This window comes from Megascapheus bottae, chromosome 14 (assembly GCF_031878675.1).
Source record: "Megascapheus bottae isolate mThoBot1 chromosome 14, mThoBot2.hap1, whole genome shotgun sequence".
NCBI lineage: Eukaryota > Metazoa > Chordata > Mammalia > Rodentia > Geomyidae > Megascapheus > Megascapheus bottae.
This window is the reverse complement of record NC_143522.1, coordinates 18,546,086-18,563,023: the sequence shown is the minus strand read 5'-3', so window position 1 is coordinate 18,563,023 and position 16,938 is coordinate 18,546,086. Positions and strand designations below refer to the sequence as shown.

General features: G+C 35.7%; 1 pseudogene; it reads left to right on the top strand.

Annotated features, from left to right (window-relative positions):
- Positions 1–8,711: 8,711 nt before the first annotated feature.
- On the top strand, positions 8,712–9,686 carry LOC150054776 (SAP domain-containing ribonucleoprotein-like; annotated as a pseudogene).
- Positions 9,687–16,938: the final 7,252 nt, after the last annotated feature.

Below are 16,938 nucleotides of genomic sequence, written 5' to 3'. Positions count from 1 at the left end.
ACTCATCAAAAAAATTATACACTATGATCAAACAGGATTCATCACAGGGAGGCAAAGCTGGTTCAATATACACAAATCAATTCACATAATTCAACACATCAACAGGAGCAAGGACAGGAATCACATGATTGTGTCAATAGATGCAGAAAAGGCATTTGACAAGATCCAACACCCCTTTATGCTAAAAGTTCTGGAGAAACTAGGAATCCATGGAACATCCCTCAGTATAATAAAGGTTGTGTATGACAAACCCACAGCTAGTATTAAACTTAATGGCAAAAATCTAATGCCATTCCCTCTAAAATCAGGAATGAAACAAGGATGCCGACTCTCTCCACTCCTCTTTAACATAGTATTAGAATTCTTAGCCAAGAAGGAAGCATAAAGGGGATCCAAATAAGGAAAGAGAAAGTCAAACTTTCCGTCTTTGCAGGTGACATGATTTTGTATTTAAAGAACCCTATAGACTCCACTCACAAGCTCCTCGAGCTTATTCAAAACTTTGGAAGGGTAGCAGGGTATAAAATTAACCCTCAAAAATCAACTGCCTTCCTCTATGCCTCCTTGCCATAGGTATAAACTTTCTTAATAAGGACCAAGAATCACAAGAAATCAGAGAAATGCTGGATAAGTGGAACTCCATTAAACTGCAGAGCTTTTGTATGGCAAAGGACATAGCTAGTAAATTAATTAGGAAGCCTACAGAATGGGAGAAGATCTTCATCAACCATACAACGGACAAAGGCCTTATATATAAAATATATCAACAGCTCAAAAATTGAATCATTCCAAAACTAATCTCCAAAGTAACAACCATCCCATCAAAACATGGGCCAAAGACTTAAAGAGAGTCTTCTCTGAAGAAGAAACAAAAATGGTCTATAGACACATGAAGAAATACTTAACATCGCTGGTCATAAAGAAATGCAAATCAAAACAATTATAAGATTCCACCTCAATTCAGTTAGAATGGCTAGGATCAAGACAACTAATAACAACAGATGCCTGAGGGGATGTGGCCAGGAGGGATCACTACTACACCATTGGTGGGAGTGCAAACTCATTCAGCCACTATAGAAAGCAGTATGGCAGTTCCTCAAAAGACTAAACACACAACTCCCCTATGACCCAGCAATTCTACTACTAGGTATTTACCCAATTGTCCAGAAACAAGGACATACTAAATCCACTAGCAGAACAATGTTCATTGCAGCACTATTTACCATAGCAAAGATATGGAACCATCCCAGATGTCCCTCAGTTGATGAGTGGATTAACAAGGTGTGATATTTATATACAATGAAATTCTATGCTGCTGTCAGAAAGAATGACATCGACCCATTTGTTAGGAAATGGAAAGACTTAGAAAAAATCATATTAAATGAAGTAAGCCAGACTCAAAGTAACATAAGCTCAATGGTTTCCCTCATTTTCTTAATCAGTAGAAGCCTTGGTCTCTCATAGCAGAGATTTGCAAAACCTAGATACGTAAGGCCATATAGTATGACGCTAAATGAAAAGACCTCTAGGATATAGAAACAAATGAGTGATTGTTGTCCTTAATGTACTATGTTATCTCTCATCTTTTTGCTGTCATATTGTTACAGTATCTCACTTTGTTATCTGATGTATTGGATATATTTGTATTTGCTTATTTGAAATTGGATAGGGAAGGGGGAAAACAAGAATAGGGGTGGGGGTTGGGGGGAGGGAAATGGGGATCAAGACATGAGAAAGGGTATCAATGTATGTGAATTAATGTACCTTCTCTCTGGCAAATATAATGTAACCCTTCTATTAATTACAATAAAAATATATGAAAAAAACCACTAATGGCCTCCTGAGGGCCCCAACATCATGATTTCTCTTAATCATAAACAAAGGCCCTTGTGATTACAATTAACATATGGGTTAAGGGATCACATGAGCATTTAAGGGATGTACTCATATTATATGAGAAAATTCATAGAATAAAGCTTGAGTGAACATGACAATGGGAAAGCATACTATTCAATAATCATAATGGCTGGTATCCTCGCTGTGGTTCATAGCATGTGGACATGACATCCATGTCCAATATCTTCAAATACAGAATAACTTTCTGTGAGAAAATATTTACAGGTGTCCTATAGAGTCTGGAAAGCAGAATATCTAAACCTATATTACTGGCATTCATATTACTCCACAATTTGTTCAGTCTTCATATCCTGAGAGTCTTCTCAGTCCGCTGCACTAGCTTGTCATACCCTGAGTACCTGCTCTTCTCCACAGAAAGTTTCAGCTTCTGTTGCCTTTTTACAATAGTCCATATACTTAGACTTTTATACATTTCTATTAAATCATGTTTCACTCTTTCCTCCCTTTGTTCTTTTGGTTTTCTTATTTCCTCTGTCCCTCCTCTTTCATTCATTCTTATTTCACTTATTTTTGTGCATCTTCCACTTTGGCCCATTTTCTTCCTTCCCTCTGTCCACTCCTCTCTTCTTTCCCTTGTTCCTCTTCTTGCTTCCTTTCTTCCTTCTGATCATCATTTTGAGAAAGGTCATGCACTGTAGCCCAAGCTGGTCTCAAACTCACTGCTGCCTGAAACTCATCATCATCTAGCCTTGCCTTTCTAAGTGTGCTAAGAATACAGGCATGTTCTTCTATATTCCGTGAAGACATTGTTGTTGGATTTTCAACATGTTATGGAGAAATACTCTTTTACCCTTACTTTTGCTCAAACCTTCTCAAAAGTAGTCTAGAGAAGCTATATGTTTAGACTTTTAAGGAATCACCATACTGCTTTCTAGAGTGGTTGGACAAATTTACACTCCCACCAACAGTGTAGTAGTGATCCCTTCTGCCCCCCACCAGTGATCCCCACCAGCATCTGTTGTTATTTGATTTCTTGATAATGACCATTCTAACTAGAGGGTAGAATCTCAAAGCTGTTTGTTTTATGGCCAGAGATGTCTAGCATTTCTTCATGTAACTATTGGCCTTTCTTATTTCCTCTTCAGAGAAGACCCTAAGTTTTCAGCCCACCTTCTAATGGGCTGCATATTTCTTTGCAGATTTGTTTCTGAGAGATTCAATTTTTTGAGCTGTAGGTGTATTTTAGATACGAGGCCCTTGTCTATCTTTATGGCTAGTGAAGAACTTCTCCCACCCTGTGGGCTTTCTATTTAACTTGCTAGCTATGTCATTTGCCATACAGAAGCTCTACAGTTTAATGAAGTCTTATTTGTCCAAACTTGCTTCAATTTCTTGTTTTTCTTTGCGTTTGTTAAGGAAGTTTTGACCTGTTCCACGGAGCCCTCCTATGACCCAGTTATTCCACCCTTGCACCTTTACCCAAATGTCCATAAACAAGGACATAATAAAGCTACTAGCACAATCACATTCACTGCAGTATTATTTATCATAGCAAAGATATGGAACCAACTCAGATGCCCCTCAGTAGACGAATGGATCAAGAAGATGTGGTATTTATACACAATTGAATTCTATACTGTCATCAGAAAGAATGACATTGCTCCACTCATAAGGAAATGGAAAATCCTGGGGAAAAATCATATGAAGTAATATAGGTCCATGGTTTCCCTCATCTGTAATAATTAGTATACATCTAAGATTCTCCTTGCAGAGGATCCCAAAAGCTCAAACATATGTGCATATGGCCATATAGGAAAAGGCTAAGTGAAATGAACTCAAAGAAATGGAAACAAGAGTTTTATCTTTGTGATTGTTCTTAATTTATTATGTGAAAGTATTTCTTTTCTCTTTTTTTTCCCTACGGTTTTATCTCATGTTGTCACTGTATCTGCCTTTGGTACTTGTCATAGTCTATATAAGGTCATTTGCTTATCTGAAATAGAGAAGAGAAGGTGAAAAACAAAATGATTGGGGGAGGATGGGCGGAAGAAAATAGGAGAAAAACATAGGAAGGAGTATCAATGTTCAAGAAGTAATATACCCACTGCCTGAGAAATGTAACTGTCATCCTCTCTATACATCAACCCTACAATACATAAAATAAAATAAAATACTAATCTAGGAGACAGCTTTGATAAAAAAGAATCTTGCATCAAATATATGAGATTTAAGACATCTTGCAAATTTTAAAATGAAAATGATAATGCAAGTATAGAAATGCAAAGGATCAGGTTCCACTTAACTTTCATAAATATGTGATGCCTATTTTTGGTCCTTACCATTTGAAATGGCAATATAAACAATCTCTGTGTGAGGTAATCAACTTGAATAAACAAGAGACTGCTGGTATTTATAGGGAACAGAATTTTAAAAGCCAAATTGCGGACAATACAAAGACACTGATGGTTCTGAAGTTTTGTTTTTCCTTCCCTCTGCCTGTGAATTAACATTTTGTTTTATCTACAGATATGTTGTATACTAAAAACTCACATCTACACTTCAATTCCATTATAGTTTTTACCTCTGCATTTCATCATCTTATATTTGTTCAGTTCTGTGCTTTTCTGTCTCTCATGTCTCCTCTATTCTTATTTATGTTCAGCTTCAGAAAGAAAATACAGTTGCTCTACTACTAAATAGCTTTGTAAGCCATACCTTCATAACTTTTTATTTTCACTCTCAATGCAGTTTCCTTGCAATGTGGAGGGTAATTTCACTCTTGGCCATTAGATTTTGACTAACTGAAATGGTCATTTCACTGTTTCTTCTAAGAACTACTTGCCTAGGGTAGAAATCCACTAAGAGCTACAATGACAAGCTGACATCTAAATCATTTCTTTTGCCGGGAACATGATTTGTATTAGCTACCACACTATTTTACTGAGTAGAAATGCAGGCAACTGTAGATCTTTGGCTCCATTTGAATTGATGGAAAGTCAAAGTTCAGCACGTGTTCATGCTTGTAAACATACTATTACATGCTATTTTGCCTCTTTTGTAGCAGAAATCATTTTTCTTAACTGATAAACTGATTAAAGATCTATTCAAGGAGTTCTATAACCTTCATCCTTAACTCCTTCATCAAGCACATATGAGACATTTCTGATAGTCTTATCAATATTTCTTACCAAAATACACAAAGAATTCATGATAGAAGTACATACCAGATATATAGCAAGTTTTTAACTACTATAATGTAAATAAATGAGTGAAAGGGCATGACAGTATTAAAATCTTCCATTATCTTTGCTATTACAGTTATTATCAGTAAAGATCCTTAATAGAGAATCTTCACTTTAACTCCCATATTTCCTTTGAAAGAATTACACTTGCTTTGAATTTTGTATAAATGTAGGAGGTAGTGATCATAGGCTAGCACCTGTTATTTTGTTTATCTTGCAGTGATGTGATTCCTTGGAGAAGAACTCCCCCTTCCTAGTCTACCACTTTCTGCTTTCCTGCAACAGGACACTTGTATTTAAAAATCTGCCACACATGTGTGTCTGCCCAATCCCTCAACTGTACCTGTGTCAGCAATTCCTTGCTCTCAATTTTCATCAGACCCACATTTAACATCTGCCCTCTGAGGAGCAGATGGGACTATAAGCCTCTCATGGGTGTCTCCTTCACCAGCCTCTCTGGCAGTGAGAGCTGCCATTTCATCCAGCATTAATATTGACGCCATTAGTGCTTCTAGCCTCTCCCCTTCCCTTATAGCAATGGTTGCTAGCAAGGACACTCATCCGCTCTCCTTGGTCATTAAAATACAGATGTATACCCACAGCACTTGCCACTTATTCTGTGTTTAAGACTGAGAACCTTATACAAGCCAGAATCCAAGCACTCAGCCAAGAGGAGTCCTACCTACTCTCATTGATCTGAGCTTCTGTGCAGAATTCACTGAGGCAGTGGAGTGAGATGCCAAGTATGTGAATGAAGAGTAAGGTTTTCCATAATGACTAGCACCTGTAGCTTTGAATATGGATGTATATGTTTTTAATTCCAAGATATGGTTTGAACTCAGAATTCACACAACTAAGGACCTCAGTTTCTCTGCTTTATAGTTATTTATGTCATAATTTATAAAAAAAAAAAAGGAAAACAGGAGGTTTGACTGTCAGCCATTTGTTTGACAGTAATGTAGACATAGTGAGTGACCTTTCCCTTTTCATAACATTTTTTGCCCAATATAGTTCTATGTTTATGCTCTCAGAATAATGTACTTTGTAGAACATATTATATTCATTCAACATACATTGTATTGTTTGTAAATTATTTAACATCCTAAATTTATTGCACATGATTACCTTAGATAGTAAAATCCTATCTGTATGAACATTGTATGCTTCCAGCCAGTTCCTGGTTATTTGCTGCCAGAAATGTGAAATCCATCACCATCACAATCCTTGCATCTCCTCTTGATAATATCATCAAAGTGGGTGTGAAATCACCTACACCAATTCAGGATGTGTGGGCTCCATGCCAGTGTCCTACATTAAAGTCTTTAATTGTTACAAGCTCTATATTTTAAGATGTCAAATATTTTCAATGTGGAACCCAATATGTTCTATGATGAGACTTATTAATCTTGTCATACACAAAGAAATTGGGAAGAATAATTAATTTCTTGGACACCACCAATTTTTCTCTAAGGTATTCAAGTAGCTGGGATATGAGCTGTCCTTGGAAAATCTAGAAGCCATCTCACTATCACCAATAGTGTATCTAGATCCTATAAGACCCATATCAATTTCTAAGATAAAGTACTATATGAAATTATTATATGATTTATATAGAAATTATTTCAACTGAGCAATATTAACATTCTAGAAAGGAATAATATTGATCGAGCCATAGTATATTCATAAACCCCTTCATACGAACACTTAAACACAGTTCTATTTAATCAATTGGAAGCAAAATTAAAACAAAAAGAAAAAGCTTACAGGTGGCTCACACTTGTAATCCTAACTACTCAGGAGGCTGAGATCTAAGGACCAAGGTTTAAAGTCAGCCCTTGCACAAAAGGACCTGATACTCTTATCTCCAATTAACCTCTAGAAAATGGAAGTGGGGCTTGGCTCAATGGTATGGTGAGATCCTTGAGCTGAAGGGCACAGGGACAGTGCCCAGGCTGAGTTCAAGCCCCATTACCTATAAAAACATAAATAAAGAAAAGAAAAGAAAGAAAAAAGAAAAAAGAAAATGCTTAGTAAGCATGACCTAAAGTTCAGATCCCAGTATCAGATAAGCTAACGAATACATAAATTAGAAGTGTTTTATCCTTTATATTTTTCTTTCAGAAGTTGTGGGGATGGACACTGCAGAAAATTATGTAAGAAAATGATGTAAAAATAAACAATTATTTTTATTGACTTAAACTAAAAAATAATCCTGTAAAGCTTGAGAACTCAAATCTAAATTGCTGATTGTTGCAATTGTAGACATTTTGGTTGGTTTTTATGTCATATATTTTATTGTAATTAATAGAAGTGTTACATTATATTCACCAGATAGAAGGTGCATTACTTCACAAACATTGATACCCTTTCTCATGTTGTGGCTGGTTTCTTAACAGAAAATTTTGTAATTAATTTTCACTCAATAAACTGATATTGATATTGATGTCTCTTAAATTAAGATATTATTATTTTAGTTCCCCGAAAGAACAATAATAAGGATAACATTATTCACAAAATAATAGAGTGCATAAAATTCAATGTATTCTGCCTGAAGCGGGCATTGAAATATGTGCTTCTCACAAACAAGAAAATGCTTTTGCCTATTGATAGGAGTGTGGTTTCTGATAGTAGCAATTTCTATGATATTGTCTTAAGCAAAATCATTAAGAGAAAAAAGTAGAAAGAAAAAATATGTCTTGATAATCTACAATAACTTTTTATGTGTCAATAAAGGTAAGTTTTGATACGGACGATGGTGGATGCAACATTTTAATGTGAATTGTGTTTGATTTCCTCATACAATGCTTATAATTTCAAATATCTGACTAATCATGGTTATTTTCCTCCTAACAGTAAAGTTATTTATGCTTTTATTTTGATATGGAAATATCACTAAAAATATGAAAATGTCACCTATTGTTGCTTCTTTTACTCAGAGTAGACTTGAATTGAAAATAACCACACATTCTTTCCTTCTACCCTGCTATTGGAAGTTAACAGAAGAATACATTATACTGAATATTATATCTTCTTAACAGAAATAAAATATGAGCCACTTATCTTCCAGCTTTAGCCATACAATAAAGATAACTTGCTAGGCAAACACACACACACACACACACACACACACACACACACACACTTACACAGAAGATGAACAGTTTTGTAATACAGAATATTTCTCACAGTCTCATTTTAATAGGGAAATGGAAGAGAGACTGGATTCCACTTTCGCCACTTAACTCAAGTCTAGATTTGCTTCCTAGAACATAGAGACTTTGTTGCCTCAGCTACCCTTGAATTTACATCTTTCTACCTCTACCTTCTGGGTACCGGGATAATAAATGTGTGTCACTATGACCACCTTATTTATCTTTTTCTGCAAGTCCTGGGCTTTGAACTCAGGGCCTATACACTATCCCTGGGTTTCTTTTGCTAACAGATAGAACTCTATCACTTGATCCACCTTGTCACTTCTGATTTTTTTCTGTTCACGAGGTACTGAGGAATCAAACCTAGGGCCTTCATGCTTGCTAGGCAAGAACTCTACCCCTAAACCCCATTCCCAGCCCCACTATTATTTTTTAAATACTCATTCATCAAAATAAAATCATGGGAGCTAAAGAGTTGGCAGAAAAGGTGAAGCTCCATAAGTTGAAGCTTACTGAACTAAAACAAGAATGTCTTGCTCATGGTTTGGAGACTAAAGGAATAAAACAAGAGCTCATCAACAGGCTCCAGGCTTGCTCTTGACAAACATGCTGAAGAAGAGGCAAATAAAGAAGCTGTATTGGGAGATGAAACAGAGAAAGAAGAACCAAAGCCCATAGAGCTGCCTGTCAAAGAAGACCACCCCCCTGAAAAAAAAAACTGCTGATGTGGCAGCAGTGAAGAAGGTAAACAACTATATCTGAAATATCACAGACTGAGAGAATGCAGAAGAGGACTCAACGATTCAGCGTACCTATGAGTTTGGAGAGTAAGAAAGCGGCTTGTGCAGCTAAGTTTGGAATTTCTTCCTGTCCCAACAAAAGGTCTGAAACAAAAGCCATATAATGAGTGATTGTTGCCCTTAAAGTACTATGTTATCTCTCATCTCTTTTGCTATCTCTTGATTATTTCATATTGTTACAATATCTTACTTTGTTATCTGATACATTGGATATATTTGTATTTGGTTATTTGAAATTGGATAGGGAAAGGGGGAAAATAAGAATAGGGGTGGAGGTGGGGGGGAGGGAAATGGGAACCAAGACATGAGAAAGGGTATCAATGTACGTGAATTAATGTACCTTCTATCTGGCAAATATAATGTAACCCTTCTATTAATTACAATAAAAATATATGAAAAAAAAAGTCTGCCATCTGACAACAAGCCTATGGTTAACTTGGATAAGCTAAAGGAAAGAGCATAAAGATTTGGTTTGAGAATGTCTCTTCAATCTCTAGAAAGTCTGAAGATGATGAGAAACTAGAAAAAAGGTAAGAATGATTTGGAGGATTGTCACAAGATCATCTGGAACTGGAACCACAGAGGATTCAGAGGCAAAGAAGAGGAATAGAACAGAACTATATGGGATTGCATGACAAAAAGTCCTTCCTTCTTTCCATTCTCCAGTGATTTCCATCCATTTATATGGCTCTCTTTGGTTACATATATATCTCAGTGCACAGTCACATGTCTACTGTTCTGCCCCCAGTGAGGGAGTATGTGCCCCAGGTACATCTGTGAACTGCTGCAGCAATTGTGAACTTACTGCTATTCCAAATTCAAGGTTGCTGTGTTTTTATTTTTAGTTACTTTGCTTGTTAATTTAAAAAGGGGGTGACACAATCATTTATTCATGGAGTTCCCCACTGTACCATCTTGCCATATCTTGAACTAAAAAGTATCACATACCCAAAGCCTTATTTACTTCTCCCTTGTAATGATGAGAAGAAAGAAAAAAAGGTGTGGCATGAAGGCATATTTTTTTTCTTTTTCTCTCTTTCTTTCTTCCTTCCTTCCTTCCTTCCTTCCTTCTTTCTTTGTCAGTTGTGGGGATGGAAATCTGGGCCTGGGCGTTTTCCCTGAACTCTTCAGCTCAAGTCTATAGCCTTACCCCTAGCCTGGGCATTGTCACTGAGCTTCTCAGCTCAAGACTACCACCCTATCCCTGGAGCCAAAGCCCCACTCCCCAATTTTCTAGTGGTTATTTGGAGATAAGATTCTCACAGTCTTTAGTGCCTGGGTTGGCTTTGAACTGTGAACTCAGATCTCAGCCTCCTGAGTAGCTAGGATTAAAAGCGTGAGCCACCGTACCAGCAACTCTGTTGCTGATCTTTAAATAGGAAGCTAAAGATGTTTATTTAAAGCTGTCTGTTCTTTCTGTACATTCCAAGCCCTCTGATCTTTCTCCAAAGTCACTCCTAGCATTTCCCATGAGCTGCCCAGTTTCAAGATTTTCAATCTAATATCTAGATTTAGTCTTTATTCCTTGTGACTCAGTTATGTTCCTCATTTTAGGTATTTGTATATAATACATAAAGGTAGCTCATTATCCTTTATGTGAAATGTTGTATCCTAAACATAGACAATGTTCAATAGCAGTAGGTATTTCATGTCAATTCAGAGCCTCAAAATTCAATTAGGATAAAATTAAGCACAATAATTCTATTCATCAGGAATAAAACAGAGAAAAAGATAATCAGCTTGGTAGATGATGATGGTTCAAATAGTCAAATTTTAGTCTGCTCCTAAAAATAATGATGACTGAATACATTTATATACAGCACTGTGCAGAGTATTATAAAAAGAACAAATGTTTCTTATAAATGATTATTTTTTATTCTATTTAGAGCTCATTTCCCCACAAACAACTACGTTAAGATTAAAATAAAAGTTCTTTAGAATGCTGAGAATATGGTTTATCTGATTCTGGATGTGACTCTCGTGAGATGTGTAAAATTAGGGAAGTTACTTAACAATGTACAATGTTTAGGATACAGTCCAGGTAAATGTACTAACCTAGATAGGTATTTTTTTTTGCCAGCTCAGGGCCTGAGTACTGTCCTTGGACTATTTTCCTCAAGGCTAGTGCTCTATCACTTGAGCAACAGCACCATTCCAGCATTTCTATGTATGTGGTACCAAGGAATTGAACCTGGGTCTCTGTGCATGCTAGGCAAGCACTCTACCCCTGGGCCAAACTCCCGGCCCAATAGGTCTTATTTTTGAGTATAAGCAAAAATTACAACTATAAATGCATTAATAATGCTCATCAACATTATTACCATCTTTGCCTGCATATGTAGGAAAGATGTACATATTGATTGTATTTGAAAAGTCAGTGTAATAATATTATTAGAAAAATCAAGGAAAAGACCAGTGAAATAGTACTGAGGACCCAGATACTAACCCACAGGCATATGGCCACTTAATCTTTGAAAAGAGAGCCAAAAAAATAGAATGGAAGAAAAATAGCCTCTTCAACAAGTTGTGCTAGCAGAACTGGTTAAGCATCTGCAGAAAACTAAAGTTGGATCCTTCTTTGTCACCCTGCACCAAGATTAACTCCAAATGAATCAAAGACCTTGAAGTAAAAGCAGATACACTGAAAATTTACAAGAAAGAATAGGAGATACACTAGGTCTCCTTGGCACAGGTCCAGACTTTCTTAATAAGGACCAAGAAACACAACAAATCAGAGAAAGTCTGCATAAGGGGGACTGTATTAAACTACAGAGCTTCTGTATAGCAAAGGACATAGCTAGCAAATTAACTAGGAAGCCTATAGAGTGGGAGAAGATCTTCACCAACCATACAACAGACAAAGGCCTCATATCTAAAATATATCAACAGCTCAAAAAATTGAATCATTCCAAAACTAATCTCCAAAGAAACAACCATCCCATTAAAATATGGGCCAAAGGCTTAAAGAGAGTCTTCTCTGTAGAAGAAATAGGTTTGGCCTATAGACACATGAAGAAATGCTCAACATCTCTGGCCATAAAGGAAATACAAATCAAAACAACTCTAAGACTCCACCTCACTTCAGTTAGAATGGCCATGATCAAGAAATCTAATAACAACTGAAGCTCGTGGCCAGGTGAGATCACTATTACACTGTTGGTGGGAGTGCAAACTCATTCAACCACTATAGAAAGCAGCATGGCAGTTCCACAAAAGACTAAACACAGACCTCCCCTGTGACCCAGCAGTTCCACTACTTGGCATTTACCCAATGGTCCAGAAGCAAGGACATCCTAAATCCATTAGCACAACGATGTTTATTGCAGCACTATTTACCATAGTAAAGATTTGGAACCAACCCAGATGTCCCTCAGTTGATGAGTGGATCAACAAGGTGTGGTATTTATACACAATGGAACTCTATGCTGTTGTCAGAAAGAATGACATTGCCCCATTTGTAAGGAAATGGAAAGACTTAGAAAAAATCATATTAAGTGAAGTAAGCCAGACTCAAAGGAACATAGGCTCAGTGGTTTACCTCATTTGTCATAATCAGTAGAAACCTTGGCTCTCCTAGCAGAGATTTACAATAGAAAAAAACCTAGATATATAAGGCCATATAGAATGATGCTAAATGTAAGGACCTTCAGGATATAGAAACAAAATCCATATAATGAGTGATTTTTGTCCTTAATGTACTATGTTATCTCTCATCAATGTTGCTGTCCTTGGTTATCTCATATTGTTACAGTATTTCACCTGGTTTTCTGATATGTTGTATACATGCATATTTGGTTATTTGAAGTCAAATAGGGAAGGCGGCAAAACAAGATGAGAGGCGGGGGAGGGGGTTGGGAAATGGGGACCAAGACACGAGAAAATGTATCAATATATGTGAAGTAATGTACATTCTATCTGGTGAATATAATGTAGCCTTTCTATTAATTACAATAAAAATTATGTGAAAAAAAGAAAAATCAAGGAAAATATTTCTGTCAAATACATTGAAAAATATACCCACAACACATTTTTTTCATCAAAAAAGCAATTTCAATGTCAGTCTCATTAGCTGTGTGAAAATTTTATTAACATAGCATCCAAAAGAAGATTATTTCCAAAATGCAGCAATGACACTTCAGGGTTTTCATTCCATTTAGAATGCAGACTCCAGTTCCATGTTTTGAATACAACTTACTTGAAAATGTGCTTTGCACTTGTAATATTTGGAGACTAATGATCAAAAGGAAACAACTAAACAGCAAATTGCTATGGATTATTTTTGATTTGTATGGACTTAAGTAACAGGGATCATCAGATTCTTTTGTTCCTTCAATTGGAGCCTACCTCATTTTTAACAGCTATGTTAAAGCTTCATTGACAATTTCAACTTTAATGCAGAAGAACTATATTAAAAATATAATATGAAGAATCCAACTAATTTACTTTCAATGCACTCTCTTTATGAGATAATACTGCTGATGCCCTGCTTTCTTTTTCCCCTTCTTCTGAAACACAGGATGCCAGTCTATTTTTCACTTTGATTTTTATTTCTGAAAAGATCAGCAGAATGTTGTAAGTTAGAAGCTAGCCTTTCAAACAGAATCTTTCCAAAACCATAGCATAAACTGTGAAGGGTAAAGTTCACCATAGATTCTAATATAATCAAAAACATATTCTGAAGTCACAAACTATGCATTTCATACTTATAGCTTTGTCCAACTGAAATGAGTGTTCTTAGGATGTAAGAAATCAGATTCATCACAGGTATTCTGTTCGTTATGATTTCCTCAAAGGAGTCACCACTGGATAGAAAAAAAAATAATGCCCCTGTTATTGAAAGGATACATGGAATGTAACTCACTTTTGAGAGTGAAAGGGGGGTTTCCAAATGACCTCTATTTCTGCACCCTTTTCAGGCCATTTATAGTATACTTCCAAGAAAGTATCATTTTGTAGAGTCGACACAGGTCATAGGAGCTGATGTTGTTTCTAGCTTATCTGAAGAAGAAAATGAAGGAGAGAAATACTCAGATTCTAATGCTCACATTCTCTGCCAGATTGAATCCATTCCAGGTCAGAACTGTACCTCAGTGACTGAGATTTACAAGCAGATAACATCCTTCACCTTTACATGCACCAGGAGCCTTGAGTTTTGAGAAAAAAATAAACACACAAAGCACCTTGCTATTATTATCCCTCAACATCTCAACAAAGAAAGAGCATCTAGAAATGAATCATATTGCTCAAACATAATTCACTTACTCTTTTATTTTTTCCCCAGTCCTGGTGCTTGAACTCAGGACCTTGACATTCATAGTTGAGCTTTCTCAAGGATAGTGATCTACCATATGAGCCACCGCACCACTTCAGGATTTTTCTGTGTTCGTGGTAGTGAAGAATTGAACCCAGAGCTTCATGCATGCTAGGCAAGCACTCTACCACGAAGGCACACTCATTTGTTCTTATCTGCCTAATTCACAAAGCTTTCCAATGAACACTCTAAAACAGATTTCAAAATAAAAATCAGTGGTTCACTATTACTCTGTCTGATAGGAGAGTACAAAATATTTCTCAATAATAATTGCTTACCATTTATTCATAGATTTGTCCAAATTCCTAGGACATAATATCACCACTACTACTAATAAAATTATCATAATTACTTATGCTTATAATAAATATTTTAAATTAATTCAGATCTAAGAGAGTTAATATCCTTGTCTCATTGCTTACAATTTTATATGAAATACTATTGAGGAAAAAAGTCACAGAAATTTAAGCATTGTGAGAAAGTACATCCCCAAAAAAGTAGATATCCTAAATCAATATTATTGTTTCATTTTTTATCATGAAATAAAGGTCACATTTTTGTCACTGTCTTCTTTAGACCCATTTAAACACCTTTAAGAAGATAATCAGGTATGAAGAATTATTGAGAGAACTGAAAGTAAATGGTGTCAATCTCTATCCTTTAGCCTTGAAACTTCAGGACATAATATTTAAATATTGTATATGTATATATATATATATTATTGTGGCAGTACTGGAGATTGAGCTGAGGGCCTGGTGGCTATTCCTTAATTTTTATTCTGTACCACTTGAAACACAGCTCCAGTTTAGACATTTTGCTTTGGGCTGGCTTCCAATCACAACCCTCAGATTTTAGCCTCCTGAGTAGCTGGGAATACTAGCATGAGTTAGCTGACCTCCTGGAAAGTATTTTGATCTTCAAAATTATTCATCTTGAGGGTGATTACTGTTTTGTCTTCTTAGCATAGTTTAACCCAAATAGGCACCCACATTTTGATTACATTGCTTTTCTAAAATTGCTTAGAGATAGGTAAAACTGCAGTTTGCTCAATACTATATGTATCAGAGTGTATCATAAAACATACGCATACTGTTCTCTTTCATTTTTTAAAAAGTTTGAACTACACTAATAAGGTTCTAGTTACAATTAAGAAAAATTGAGTCTAGACAAACTACAGAAAAGAAACAAAAGGGGTTTTGTGTATCAGTATCATGAATTTGAGATAAGAAAAAATGCAAACAAGAGATTTACAGATTTACTGATTTTGTGGTAGCTTAGGACTCTATGGTATGAGAACTTAAAGGGGAATCCGTTCAAGGAAGGGGAACCTACCAAGAAATCTATTTTCGCTTCTAAGAAACTCTAGAAAAAAATTCAAAATGGAAAAAAAGTCCCTAATATGCAAATAATTATATTCAGTCAAAATAAGTAGAATTAACTATATTAAGTTTAGACATTGATGATCTCAAGAAAGATATCAAGGAATTAGGGGGCAATACATTAAAGATAGAAAGGTCAATTTTGAAATAAGACATAACAATGCTTAATCTTAGGGACTTATGAACCCAGTTAAAATGAATGAACTAAATATAAACAGTAATATAGGAATAAGAGTAAATAAAATCAATAAAATTGAAAATAGAAATTTCAAGTATAGGGGTCGGGAGTTTGGCTTAGTGCTTGCCTAGCAAGCGCAAAGACCCAAGTTTGATTCCTCTGTAGCGTATACATAGAAAAAAAAAGCCAGAAGTAATACTGAGGCTCAAGTGGTAGAGCTCTAGCTTTGAGAAAGTCCAAGGACAATGCTCAGGATCTGAGCTCAAGCCCAGGACTGGCAAAAAGAAAAAAGAAAAAAGAAAAAGAAATCAATGAAATTAAAAGCTACCTTAAAAAAATAAAGAATATCTGTTAGCATTAGAACGAGCCTAACCAACAAGTAAGAGATTACACAATTTTTTCATAAAGATATGAATGAGACAAACCACTAGAGTACATATGAATATTTAAATAATAATGAAAAATACAAGAAAATCTCAATGCTCATAGATTTCCTAACGGAAAAGAAATGAACCAATTCCTTGGAAGACAAAAAGCTGTCAAAACTCACCCAAGAGGAAATAAACAAGATGAGTATATAAGTGACTATCAAGGAAATTGAAACAACGAATCACTTCCCATATCAGAAGACAAAAATGTTTTCTGGTGATTGTATTCAAATTTTAACAAGCATTTTGCCACTGAGCTACATCTTAGCCTCTGTAGTCTCATTTGGAATCGAGGAACAGATGGAATTTCTTCTTAACCCTTCTTTGAGAATACTATTCCTTAATACTGACTAACCAAAGACAGAAAATAAAACTATAGGTGGACCATTTTTCAGTGCCAGATATGAAACCATTAAATGACATTCAGGAACTTTCAACATACATTATTGCGTAAAAGAAACCAGTCAGACAGACCATATAAATTCAAATTATTTCATAGGAAAAGAAAAAAAACTATGGTGACTTTAAGCAGATAGGTGCATACAAGAAGCTAAAGAAGTAAAAGGAATGAGTAGATGAAATATTGATAAT